Consider the following 13,990-nt stretch of genomic DNA (forward strand, 5'->3'; position numbering starts at 1 on the left):
CCAGAAACAAATCAATATGATTTTTTAAAAGTCTGCTTCAGAAAATAAACTTTAAACATGGGTACCAGGAGCAGGTTGAATTTTTCAGGATCATTGTCATACTGATATTATTAATATTTTCATAACCCAGTATATCACCAAAAACAAAAATAGAAAGAAAGTGCATGGGTGTTTTCAGATTCATATTGAAGTTGCGTAAACTATTTTGCTGTGACATACCTGACATCTTGGCTTCTAAAAATGCCAGTGTCGCCAAGCATAAATCTGTCCACCAGCAAAGAGCTAATTATTACATCAAAGGGGCAGCTTTCCATGCCTGTGCTGTGAACTTGATTATCGAGGGAAAGCCAAGGCCAGACGTCTAGTGTTTGTTGGTTGTATTTGATTTTCAAGCTTTGTTCATTGCTATGCTTAGCACTCTCGGGCTGCTGTAGCCGAGAAGATAAAATCCTTTAATACTCTATTTAGAACTATAGGAGACAAAGCTTGATCAATACTTTTTATGAATCTCTAAACTATTACAGCACAGCATGTTCCCAAAGACTTTTCCCCCGGTGACATGGCTATATTATTTTGAGGCCAGAGGCCCAAGCAATATTGAAATCCTGCTTGAATTCATCTTCTTCAGACCATAAAAGTGACAAGAATCCCGAAGATTTACATTTTTTATGCTATAGATTAATCAATCTTTCAGGTAGAAAGAGAAATTTTGGTGTGTGTGTTATAGACTATCTTTTCAGCCTGGGGAAAGTGTAAGAAATTAATTTCCCCTTTCCAGCAGAAAATGATGGCCAGGACAACTTGCCTAAATCAAAGAAGATGCCATTAAAGTTTCTTCTGTGTCACATGCTTTTTGATAGACTGACAATGAGATCAATAGTGTCATGAAGAAAAATCTCCGAATGTGTGTTTGTAGAAGAGAATCCTTTGACATACACCAAATAACTGGTAAGGTTTTCACTGCTGTTGTTAAATTCAAACTCATGTGCTGATTAGTAAAATAAACAAACAAACAACACCCGGAGAGATGCTTCAGTCAGTAAAGAGCTTGCTGTACATGCTTGAGAACTGAGTTCAAACCCAGAATCCACGCAAGACAAACAACAAATAAACAAACAAAAAACACAGCTTGGCATGGTTGTTCAGGCTTGTAACCGCTATGCTATGGGGAAACTGAGACAGGAAAACCCGTGGGCTGTCGGGAAAGCCCATCTGGCTAAATTTGTATGCTTCAGGTTCAATAGCAGATTTTATTTCAGAACAGCAGGTGGATAGTGACTGAAGAAGGCACAGGGATTGGCCTCTGGCTCCCACAAGCACCTGCACATGTGTGTATACCTACACATATTCTAACAGGTACTCATACATACAAGAAGTCGTGTTTATTTAGTGTTGTTAGCAGTTGTAATATTCATTTTTGGTATTCTTTGAAATGTGAGGTTTCACATACATGATTTTATTCCACAAAACTATTACTGGATTTCCCACATGGGCTACTATTGTTTCTAAGAAATCAGTGAGGACATTTTCCATATCAACCCCTTAAAATATACTCATTTTCACCCAATGACCTTATCAAATATTAATGCACAGTAGCAATTAAACTGTTTTAATCTTTGCTTTGGACAGTTCTTTAGCACAAAAACACCATTGATGATTTCACCGTGCCACTGAGTATTTTATATACTAACAGTATTTTCTAGAGTGTGAATTCTGCTCTACCAACTTAAATAAGTTAAGATTTATTTGCAAAAAGGAAGGATAATGGAATTTTCATTTAAATATTTAAGTAGTTTTAATTTATGAAGATACTTTGCAGTACATGTCCATGTCCACTAAAATTAAAAATGCATACAGCTTTTAGTACAAGAATTCAACTTCTTGTAATTTACTTTATAGATCTACTCAGACATTAGGACTCTAAACAATCTGTCTCCCCTAATCTTTATAATAATAAATGATGGAGAATGACCAACCTTAATAAGTTCCTTAAATACATCACGTGCCACATATTTTGGGTTATCAGGTGGCTGGCATATCAATATTCTAATATGGAATAGTAATAAAAAAATCGTTGAGTTTAAGAAACATGATAGAGAATAACGTATCTTTCCTCTTTCCATATGGATGTAAAGAAGAGAGGAGGAAGTGCTAGGGAAATAGCTCATTTGGTAACATGCCTCCTGTGCAAGTGTGAGGATGCAAGTTCAATTCCTGGCACCCGCATAATATAAACCGAGTGTGGCGCTAAACCCTTGTCTCTATGGGACTCATTGGAATGCCAACCTAGCTGAATTAGCAGACCACAGGTCTCAACGAGAGAGTCTTTCTCACAAAATCAAGTTGACTAGCTCCTAAGGAACAATGCCTGGGGTACTCTGCTCTTCAGCCTACAGTAACGGAGCCTAATGCTTCCCAGTCTCAGGAGCAGCCATCAACCAGTCACTGGGGCCGGGGTAGAATCCTCATCTCAGTTCCCTCTCCTGGGGAAGAGGAAACCAATCCATACTGCTCGAGATGGCAACTGGCTTGAGAATGATCCTTAATTTTCTGCCTTCCATTTCTTCTCACATGTCCTCACACATTACTACTGCTTCCTGAGGTCACCTCCAAGACAAGCTACTGCTCTAATCCTCATCACAGAGCTTGCCTGGCGGGGGGAGATTGAAACAGTGGCTTCTGAAAGCTGGGCACTGAGGTGACAGCCTCATCATTATGTCAATGTCACTGTGGAATGAGACAGAGCTTCAGAAACAACCTCGACTTCTGAAATGGTTCTTCCCCGTGAGACCCAAAGGGGCAATGCTGAAGAAGCACATCTCCACATCTGTTGGCAGATTTCCAAGTACGAATGACGTACTACAGGACGTTCCAGGTTAGCATCTAGTATCTCAAGACTTGCAGAATGATGATGTGCTATCGTGCATGTACACGGAACTTAACTTGGATGCGCGTACCCAATTTATGAGGAAGGAGTTATAAGAAAATGCACACGACTGTAACACTCACCTGTCCTTCTGTATCAATCACCAAGAGTCGGGGGGAAAAGAAGATACAAATTGGTCCCTCAGGGTGCTGTTTCCCCTCTTTCTCACTTGTACTTGTCCCTTCCTATGTGTCCTGGAGCACATCTCAAATGAATCATGCACACTACATGCTTGCACTCGCTCTTTGCTTCCAGGAAAACCAAATTAAGCCGTATGTGCAGTAACTGCACATGTGTGTTTGTTGGTTTGTTAGCATCTCCACTTTCTTTCCTGATCATGCCTGCCTTGTTTCTCTCTAGCTGCTGGTTGAGGATAGTAGACACATTTGTTTATAGTCAGCATGCATCAACATTTCCCAGACACCAGTTCTCACAAGCAGGCAACAGAGTTTGTTCAATCAACTTTGGACTTTAAACCTCACTGACTTTGAGCCTAGCCTTATTTATTCTTAGTAACTTGAGCTCTTCCTTACTTCTGCATTAAAAGAATACATCACAGGAGGTTAGGAAGGCTTTACGCTTTACTGGTGGTACAGATAGTGTTGGATTTGAGAATTACTGACTTATTTTACACACAAACATTCTGAAACAAGTCTTGTTTTCTTTACTCTGGGAATATAGTCAGTATTTTGTGGGGCTTTGGAGAAATTATTTAAAGCACACATTCTGTGACTTGCAGATAATGAATTCTAACAAATTCTCATTTTACTCTTGCTGTCCACTCTATCTCTGACAGTAAATGCCCTGTTCTAATTTTCAAAACATTGGTAGCATAGAATGGAAGGAACATTTATGAGGACTGAATAAGTGAAGTAAGTGTTGTGGCTTATCTGCAGGAAGGGAGTTAATTTTCACCCCCTTTCTGTGGGATGCTATTTCTATTTCCTTCAGTAGTCAGCTTTCCCAAAAGAACTCTAGGAAGGCATCACTAGGAGGAAGAAAGATGTGCTCTTGCAGCGGCCTGCTCTTCCAGCCATCAGTTTTTTGGGGTAGCACTTCTCGCACGTCATCCTCACCGCTCATAATGGCTTCCTCTTTTTAACTGATTTGGTGCAGTGTAGATGGTGTCTACTTGTTCACCCAAGAAGGTGTTTAGGCAAGCTAATCTCCCACCAGCAGGCAATCCTAGCTTCAGACTTTCCTGTTAGCCAATGAGAGTTAAAGAAGGGAGTCATGGAAAGGAGGCTGCTTTTCCTCACAGAGTCTGCTTTCTTGAGCTGCGTCCTCTAGGAGAATGGCGTTGGTTACAGAATTCCTACATAGTATGGAGTAGAGCTTAGCAGGCCTAGGTCAGTTGGTGTAGCTCATCTATTGCTGGCAATAAGGTGGCCCAAGGGCTGTGAGAACTTATGTGCCATCATGATATTGGTCAAAGTCTGCCCTGAGCATCACAGGTTGGCCACACAGCACACTGTATAGTCTCACTCCCTTCGTGTTGGTGGGGTTGAGAGGGAACTGGGACATGCTGCAGCTGCCCTGTGTCCCCTATTGGAGACACAGTGACTACCCTAGAAGAACTCTACATTAAAAAAGTCAAAGTATGAGGCTGGGGTTCAGTTGGCAGAGTACCTGTCGCTGGGTTCAGTCTCCAGCACTACATAAACTGGTTGTCATGACTGATCTGAAATCCAAGTACTTGGGAGGTAGCGGCAGGAGAACCAGACATGGAAAGTCATTCCCCAATACAGAGTGAGTTTAAGGACAGCCCAGAACACGTGCGATTCTGTTTCAAAAACAGAAAGGTCACAGTGTGGTTTCTACTGAATGTTTCTCACTTTCTTACCATTTTCAAAAAACAAATATTGTCAACCAGAAATCAGAGACCACACATATGAAATGGATTGGGAATTCACCTGCCATCATATCCTTTTTATAACCTCCACAGCCTTAGCAATTCTCTTACTATTTGGCACTTAACTGATGGGGTGTTGGGGTTAGAATGTAGAACAATGGTATTACAATTTTAGATCAAGAATGTAACCATATTCCTTAAATATGGGTGTGTAGATAACTAACATAAAAATTAAAACAATTTCCTTAGAACCTAGAGAGCCATCTTGCTTCTGGATAAAGCATAATGGCAAGACAGAGAAGCAAACCTGCCTGTTGTTGACAACTGCTGGGCAGTTCCAGCAGCTGTTGGTCCTTTTCTTCTTGCTATTAGGGACCAGCTGTTTCCTAAATTTGGGGCTATTTTCTTTTAACTCTCTTCAATACTACTGTGCTCTCTACTTGAGAATAACTAGAAGAGAAGATTTTGAATGTTTTCATCTCAAAGACAGAACACATGCTTCAGGTACTGGATATGTATTCCAGTTGCCCTAGTCTGACCACTACACAATGCGTACAAATTCAAAGCATCACTTTGTACTCCTTTCATGAATGAATTTAATAGCTGTGGATCAAAAACGAAAAAAGAGAGAGTCAGACCTCTTAGAACAAATTTATGCTTCCTTTTATTTTTTATCCCTGAAAGGTCTCAGGTACATGGGATAGTATTTACATCTTAGTTGTTTTTAGAAGAACCATGAAACTATGAAATAGATTTGGGCACAATGGTGAGAGTAGACGTCGTTACGGATAATGGAGGAATTTCTTCCTTTGCTTTCTCCGTTATTAGGTACATTATAATTCACCCAGTACAAAAATCTCACAATGTCACTCTCAAACATTCCTGCAGTGTTCTTCACAGGCTGCAGCAGGGATTAAGCTATGGCAAATATATATGTAGCCATAATGGCTTCCCTTCATGGACAAACAACCAGATGAGGTTTTCATATCATAATAGTACTGAGTCCTGTTTTTAATTAAATCTGCTTAGGAATGGTGAAGACCAAAAATGCTTACAAAGTGAGGGGCATTTTGAAGAATGATCTATTTTTAATGATTATGAATAATGTTATTGATAAAATAGAATGAAATTATTAGGAAACCTTATTCCTATGAATACTGTTGTTTAGTATTTAGAATGCTTTTTGTTCTTAATTAAATTTATTCATTTATTTTACATCCCAATCACAGTTTCTCCTCTCTCTTCTGTTCCCATTTCTTCCTCCTCCCCATCAATCCACTCCTCTTCTGCTTCTGTTCAGAAAGGGACAGGCCTCCTGTGGGTGTCAACAAATCACGGCATATCAAGTTGAGGTAGGATCTAAGCGCTCCTCTTGTATTAAGGATGGGCAAGGCAACCCAGCATGAGAAATAGGCTATTGAAAACAAGCCAAAGCCTTAGGGACAGACCCTGCTTCCACTGCTAGGAGTCCCACAAGTAGATCAAGCCCCACAACTGTCACATGTACATAGAGGGCCTAGGTCAGTCCTATGCAGGCTCTCTGCTGTAAGTCCAGAGTCTGTAAGCTCCTATGAGCCTAGGTTACTTGTTTCTGTGGGTACCCTTGTGATGACCTTGTCCCCCCCCCCAGCTAGTACAACCCTTCCTCCCTCTCTTCAACAGGATTCCTGATACTCTGCCTGATGCTTGGCTATGGATTTCTGCATCTGTTTCCATCAATCACTGGATGAAGACTCTCTAATGACAACTGGAGTAGTTCCTAATCTGTTTACAGGAGATGGCCAGTTTAGGCTACCTATCCACTATTGCTGGGAGTCTTAGCTGGGGTAGATTCTTGGGAGTTTCCCTTGCACGAGGTTTCTATCTGACCCCAAAATGCTCCCCGACCAAGACATCTACTTCATTACTCCCCCTCCAGTCCCACAACCCACTGCCTCATGTTCCCATTCCTGCTGGCACCCAGTCTACCCAAGAGATCTCTTCCACAAGGACACTTGCTCAATCATGTTCATTGCAGCGTTATTTGGTTATTTGTAATAACCAGAACCTGGAAACAACCTACGTGCCCCTCAACCAAAGAATGGATAAAGAAAATGTGGTACATTTACACAATGGAGTATTACTCAATTGTTAAAAACAATGACATCAGGAAATTTGAAGGCAAATGGATGAAACTAGAAAAAAAAATCATCCTGAGTGAGGTAATCCAGACCCAGAAAGATAAACTTGGTTTGTACTCACTCATAAGTGAATATTAGCTGTAAAGTAAGGGATGACCATGCTACAATTCACAGCCCCAGAGAGGCTAGGTAACAAGGAGGGCCCAACGGAGGATGGGGACAAATGGATTTCCCTGGGAAGCGGAAATAGTAGAATCCTTTTAAAAAACTAAAATGTAAAGAAAATAGTAAGAATTATAAAAATATAATTTAAAAATACTTAAACCCCAATTCTACAAAATACTAGCATTGTCCCTATGTTAGCAGGCAATTGGGGCTGGATAGTATGGTAATGCAGGTCTCAGATCCTGGGGTGATATCATCCCGGCCCAAGCCAGTCTTAACAGCTTAGCAACCTCCATCCAACATGGGTGTGCTCTTTCACGTCTCTGTGCTTCAGTGATTCAGTTGTAAAACTGTTAAAATATCTTCATGTTTAAATGCATTAAGACTTGAAGAGAGTGTAGGAAGTGCTTGGCTTTCAATAAAGCTTCCATGTTAGATTTCATCATTTCTTTAAGACTAAAACTGTTAACAGTTTGAGATTATATTGCATCCTCTACTTTTGCCTCACTCCATGTGTCCCCCAAATAACTATCATTCTCTATGTGCCTTTTCATTGTTAAGTTTCCCTCAATAAAGTTACTGTACTTAAAAAGTATTAACTGACTTCTACTGTTAATAATATATTGTAATGAAAGAGACATCTTGATGGGGGTGCACTTTGGGGTTAGGGAGAAACCTGGTGTCAGGGAAATTCCCAGGAATCCACAAGGATGACCCCAGTTAAGACCCCTAACAATAGTGGAGAGGGTGCCTGAACTGGCCATCTACTGTAATCAGATTGGTGATTATCCTAATTGTCATCACAGAGCCTTTATCCAGTAACTGATGGAAGCAGATGCAGAGATCCACAGCCAAGCACTGGACCAAGATCCAGGAGTCCTCCTGAAAAAAGAGAGGAGGGATTTTTGGAGCCAAGGTCCTCAAGGTCATGACGGAGGAACCTGCAGAAGCAGCTGACCTGAGCTCATGGGAGCACATGGACTCTGGACCAATAGTTAGGGAGCCTGCATGGGATTGATCTAGGCCCTCTGCCTGTGTGTGACAGTCGTGTAGCTTGGTCTGTTTGTAAGGCTCCTAGCAGTGAGATTAGGACCTGTCCCTAGTGCTTAGCTGGCTTTTGGGAACCTGTTCCTCATGCTGGATTATATTGGCCAGCCTTTATGCAGTTGGAGGAGCTCAACTTAATGTGCCTTGTTTTGTTCAAGCCCATGGGAGGCTTGCCCTTTTCTGAATGGAGATGGAGAAGGAGTGGATGGGGAGAGGGGGTAGATGAGAGTTGGGGGGAGGGAATGGGAGGACAGGAGGGAGGGGAAACTGTGGTAGGTATGTAAAATAAATAAAAAATTAATTAAAATTTAAAAATAATATATTGCAAACATTTTGTGTAGCTTCTTTTATTCTCATCAAGATTTACATATGCTTTTTCATGATATATTTGACAACTAGGAATAAGCAGAGCACCATTTAATCTCTTGATAAATACTTACATCATTTACAATTCTTCTATTATAAGGTGTGATTTTGTGACCATTGTTACAGAATGTCCAATGTCCTTGTATACTTGCATTTGATGTCCTCTGGACTGTGTATCTAGAAGTTGAATGTTTGGATCAGAGGAATGCTTTCCCTTGTTGTTAGATATTGCTGAGTTGCTCTTCAAAACAGTCCTCCAACTTATGTGTGTACTGTCAGTGTGTGTGGTACCCATTGTTTTATGCATCATTAACTTGACCTTGTCAAATTTCAAGGTGTTTTCTAGTCAGATTGCCTAATATAATCTTCTGTTTTTATTTGTTTATTTCCTCATTCTTAATGAGGCCAAATTCTTTCCACATATTTATTAATCTTCCCTTTCTGCTTCAACAATTTTTTTTATTTTCATTTATTTCCCACTTTGTAGTAGATTACTTATCTTCTCTGATTTGTATGCAAGAATTTTTGTTAACAAGGCACTTTGGACCCACCAATACAAAAGTTACTAATATAGTCTATGATACTTGTAAAAGTTATGATTAAAAACCTATCACATAATCTAATATTTGCATAGAGTATTGGGATGTTATTAATATCTTCATTGATCTTATTTCTTGCAATCTAAATTAATTTTTAAAAATCAGTTTTATTAGTTTATTTTTTTGTTAATTCACAAAGACTTTTCTCTCTGAGCAACTATATTTTTTGTGAAACAAATAGTGTTTTTCTTTCTAGTATTTACATATTGTCTTTCATTATCTTCAACATGTTAGAATATTTAATGGAAATGAGTATGAGATATCTTTGCCTTTTAATTAATTTTATAGTATCATATAAAGCAACGGGCTTCACATAGTATTTCATACGTATTAGTTATCATTTTTATTCTAATTCATCCCCCTCTCCCACTGTCCTCCTATGTGGCTTCTGATTCACTGCTGGCTTGTTCCCTTCTTCCCCTCACATAGACACACCCTGTCCTTTCTTCATCATTACCATCTTTCTCACTTCTCATGATCCCTCTAGTTCTCTCTCTCTCTCTCTCTCTCTCTCTCTCTCTCTCTCTCTCTCTCTCTCTCTTTCACACACACACACACACACACACACACACAGACACAGACACACACAGACACACACACACACACACACACACACACACACACACACACACACACACACTTTTAAGTCCAGTTTCTTTATATGAAAGAAAACCCGAGGTTTGTCTTCCTGAGACCTCCTTACTTTGCTTACCATAATGATTTCCAATTCCATCCACTTTCCTGCAAATGTCATGATTTCACTTTGCTTCATGTCTGAATAAAATTCCATTGTGTTGTCTTTTGACTTAGCATAATTCTAAAATTTTAGTATTAAGAGGCATGTTTGAGACAGATGATTATCTTATTGTATAACTTTCCTCTATACTATTTTACTGAATACTTTTGCTGTGAATGAATCTTATATTTTGTTTGTTTGTTTCTAGTCTTTAGTAATATTCAGCTTCTTTTACAGAACTAGATACATTGGCTTTGCCTGTATTGTTTACTTATTGTTGCTGTGTTTTGAGGCAGATAGAATTGTATCAACATGAAATCACTATCTCATTTTGTCTCAGTGTCACAATAACATTTCAGAAGAGTAAGCAATTAGCTTTCATCAAGTTATCTGCCTGTAATATTAAAAGGTAGCTTTTAGAAAACTCAAGTCTATTGAATTAATTGTGATTGTGTCCAAAGGATCACTGTGCTCTGAAATATTTTGTAAGTTATGGTGATATTTTATTTGTGCTAAAATGTGATTTTATTTGTATATTAACAAATAAAGTTTGCCTAGAGATCAGAGGTCATAGCAAGCCAGGAGCAGCAGTCAGGTGGTAGTAGGCCACACCCTTAATCTGATCATATGGCAGGCAGAGTCTCTGTGTGGTCAAGGACACAGCCAAGCGTGGTGACCCAAGCCTTTAATCCCAGTACCAACCATAGAGACCTAGAGGTCTATGTAGACAGGCAGTGATGAGGAAGTCATGTGGTTGGGTTTAGAGCCAATGAGAAGGCAGAACAGAAAGGCCATTAAAAACACAAGTCAGGCAAGAAGAAGCTCTCTCCTCTGGGGATGCGACAGCGGCAAGGTGGTAAGATAAGGTAGTCATGGCTCTTTGCTAGTTCTCTGATCTCTTTGGCTATTTACCTCTGTATTTGGCTCTGTGTTTCTTATTTACTGATTGTTTAGAATTTTGTCTATATTAAGATGTTAGATTAGGTAAGCAATTGCTTTTAAGTTATATTTTCCTTCTATTACATTGCATAAAATAATTTGCAGTTACAAAACAACATTCAAATTGCTTAAGTTTTGGTCATCTACAATAGTAGGTACCACATATTTTTTTTCACAAGGCCACATAATAAATATTTTCAGCTTTGTGAACCATGTGTTCTTTTTCAGTTTCTTTCCTGTTGGAGTAGCACAGACTTAAGCAATAAGTAATATGTAAATGAGCAGGTGTGGCTGTATTTTAATGTTTTACTCACAAAACTGGGAGAGCTCCATTTGATCCACAGGCCATCTTTTACTCAGTTCTGTCCATAGTAATTTAAATTAGTTGTTCAGGAATATAAATGTTATTACGTAATATAAAAATATTAAATTCATGAAGACAAAATTAGCAACAGACAAGTAAAAACTACATTTTGATTGGAAATGGATGCTATTATTTTTCAAGATTGAGTTTGATGAATAGAAAAATAAATATTAAATTTTGATTAAAAGTGGTTAACATGTTAATATCTTTCCTGAATGTTATAGGTTCAGATGAATAAAGCTCGTACTCTGAAAATTAGACTGTTACATTTATTTTTACTTATACAGGTCAGAGGATCAATAATGTTAATTATGAAACTCATTAGCAAAGGTAACATTAATTGATATACTAAGATTACAAATTACAGTTCTTTCAAGTGTATTTGCAGGGAAATTAACGTAGAATAATCTTTACCCTTTCATATAAAATTGCTGTGGAAGCTTTTCCACTGTTAGATATGGCACTGAAAGTGGGAAAATCAATGACAAAATCAGGAAGGACCGTAATTGTAGCACAGACACTTCTTGCCACATCGCTTCCACATATTCTTAGAACTGGGGTATCAAAGAAGGCGTAGACAATTGTATAGCCTGAGCATTGACAGTTACATGGAAAATATTATTCCTTTTAGGATGGAAAACTCTGCAAAAATGACCATGAGCTTAAGTAGAAACCTGGCTGCGAGTGTCTCCCTTCCTCTGCCTTTGTTCTGATCAAATGGAGTTTCACTGGAAATCCTGCTTGCCTTGTCCCCTGTGGCCTGTTCCTATTCAGAGCCACACACTCAGGATGTCTGTTTTTATGGTGCTTACAATTCTTTGCAAGAATTTGTGAATTTTCATTTCAGCATTTTTTTGCACACTGAAAAGCATAGGCATTCCAGCCAAGTGAAGAGCGAGAGGCTGAGGGGCAGAAGGCAGTAGGAGGGTGATCATCCTCCAGGCCACACATCTTCAGGTGTTGCCTTTGGAGTCTATGAATCAGGCCAGCCTGGCAATGATGGTGTTTGGAGTAAATATAAACAGTCAATAATAATAATAATAATAATAATAATAATAATAATAACAATAATAATAATAATGCAAGAAATGTAAGCAAGTACAGCACATCCGGTCTCACGGCTCTTGAAATGTCAGCTCCATTGTAGTAGTGTTTCTTGTCTTCCAGGAAGAATCAGTTTAAAAATACTTAGATGTCCCATAAAAGGACACTCATTGGAGCAGAATAGGTAACTCAATCTAACTTGAGCAAGGGATTTGGGGTTGAAAAATTATCCAGTGTAAAGTATTAGGGAGAGAACCTTAACAATTTGAGACATGCAAAGGAATAGTGGTGGGGGAAGCGTTCACCTTAAGCCTGGTTAGAATTGGTTATAGTCAGTATGAAAGGGGTGACAGCACTCCAGTGTTAATGCTTGCCTGCTTTGGTTCCTAGAGTGTTACTTCTAACATAAAGGATCCACTCTCTCTGTCAGAACCAGGAGGACTCAGTGTACAAGGAAAGAAGTGCACTATTCTAATAAAAATATTACCAGAATTCAGCATGACTGTAAGTCACTAGACATCAATCCTGAGAGAGAGCAAGCGTGTGTGTGTGTGTGTGTGTGTGTGTGTGTGTGTGTGTGTGTGTGTGTATGTGTGTTTGGGTGTATGCATGCATGTTTGTATAGAAACAGAGGCCAAACTTGGGTGTTGCCTTAGTTAAGGTTTCTATTCCTGTGAAGAGACACCCTGACCATGGCAATGCTTATAAAGAAAAAACATTTAACTGGAGTGGCTTACATTTTCAGAGATACACTTCCTCCAACAAGCCTACAACCTACTTCAACAAGGCCACACCTCCTAATAGTGCCACTGCTTATGAGTTTATTGGAGCCAATTACATCTGAACTACCACATTCTACTCGCTGATCCCCATAAGCTTGTAACCATATCATAACGCAAAATACATTCAATCCAGCTTCAAAAGTCTTCATAGTCTATCACAGTCTCAAAAATGTTTTAAAGTCCAAAGTTCAAAATCTCTTCTGAGATTCATGCAGTCTCTTAACTGTGATCCTTTATAAAATCAAAATAAAAAACAAATCACATACTTCAAACATATAGTGGCATAGGATATATATTACCATTACAAAATGTAGGAAAGGAAGCACAGTGAAGAAACATTGGACCAAAGCAAAGCTAAAATCCAGCTGGGAAAATCCAAACTCTCAATCTCCATATTTGATGTCAAAGTCCTCTTCAGATCTCCAACTTCTTTCAGCTTCTTTGATTGCAACATACTTCTTTCCCTTAGGCTGGTTCCACTCCTTGTTAGCAGCTCTCCTCAGCAGGTATCCCACAGTCCTGGCATCTCAAACATCTTGGGGTCTCCAAGGTGATCCAAGCTTCTCCTTCACAGCTTCACACAGTGTCCTCTCTGGGTCTCCATTCAGGGACACCCCTGACATATTCCTGGCTCCAGCAGCTTTCCTTGGTCACAGATGAATATTCCATAATTCCTTTCTTCTGTCCTTGACTCTAAAGCCAGAGCCAAGTGGCCAAAGCTGCCAAGTTCTGCTGCTTGCTGGGGCTAGAACATGGCCTCCTCATTCAATTACATCTTCACCAGCTTTCTGTTTCTGATGGTTTCCTTCACTGTCTAGGCTTGGTTGTTCTGGAACTCACTCTATAGACCAGGCTGGCCTCAAACTCAGAGATCCACCAGCTTCTGCCTTTTGAGTGTTGGGATTAAAGATGTGCACCACCACATAAAGTGCTAAGCTTTTCTTTAATTCCTTTTCACATTTTGGAAATATAGCTGTGGTCACCACTTCCTTTATTCCGTTTCTTAATCTGTTTATCTCCATGAACACAGGACTTAGTTCCATTCAACTT

Source organism: Peromyscus eremicus, chromosome 19 (assembly GCF_949786415.1).
Source record: "Peromyscus eremicus chromosome 19, PerEre_H2_v1, whole genome shotgun sequence".
NCBI lineage: Eukaryota > Metazoa > Chordata > Mammalia > Rodentia > Cricetidae > Peromyscus > Peromyscus eremicus.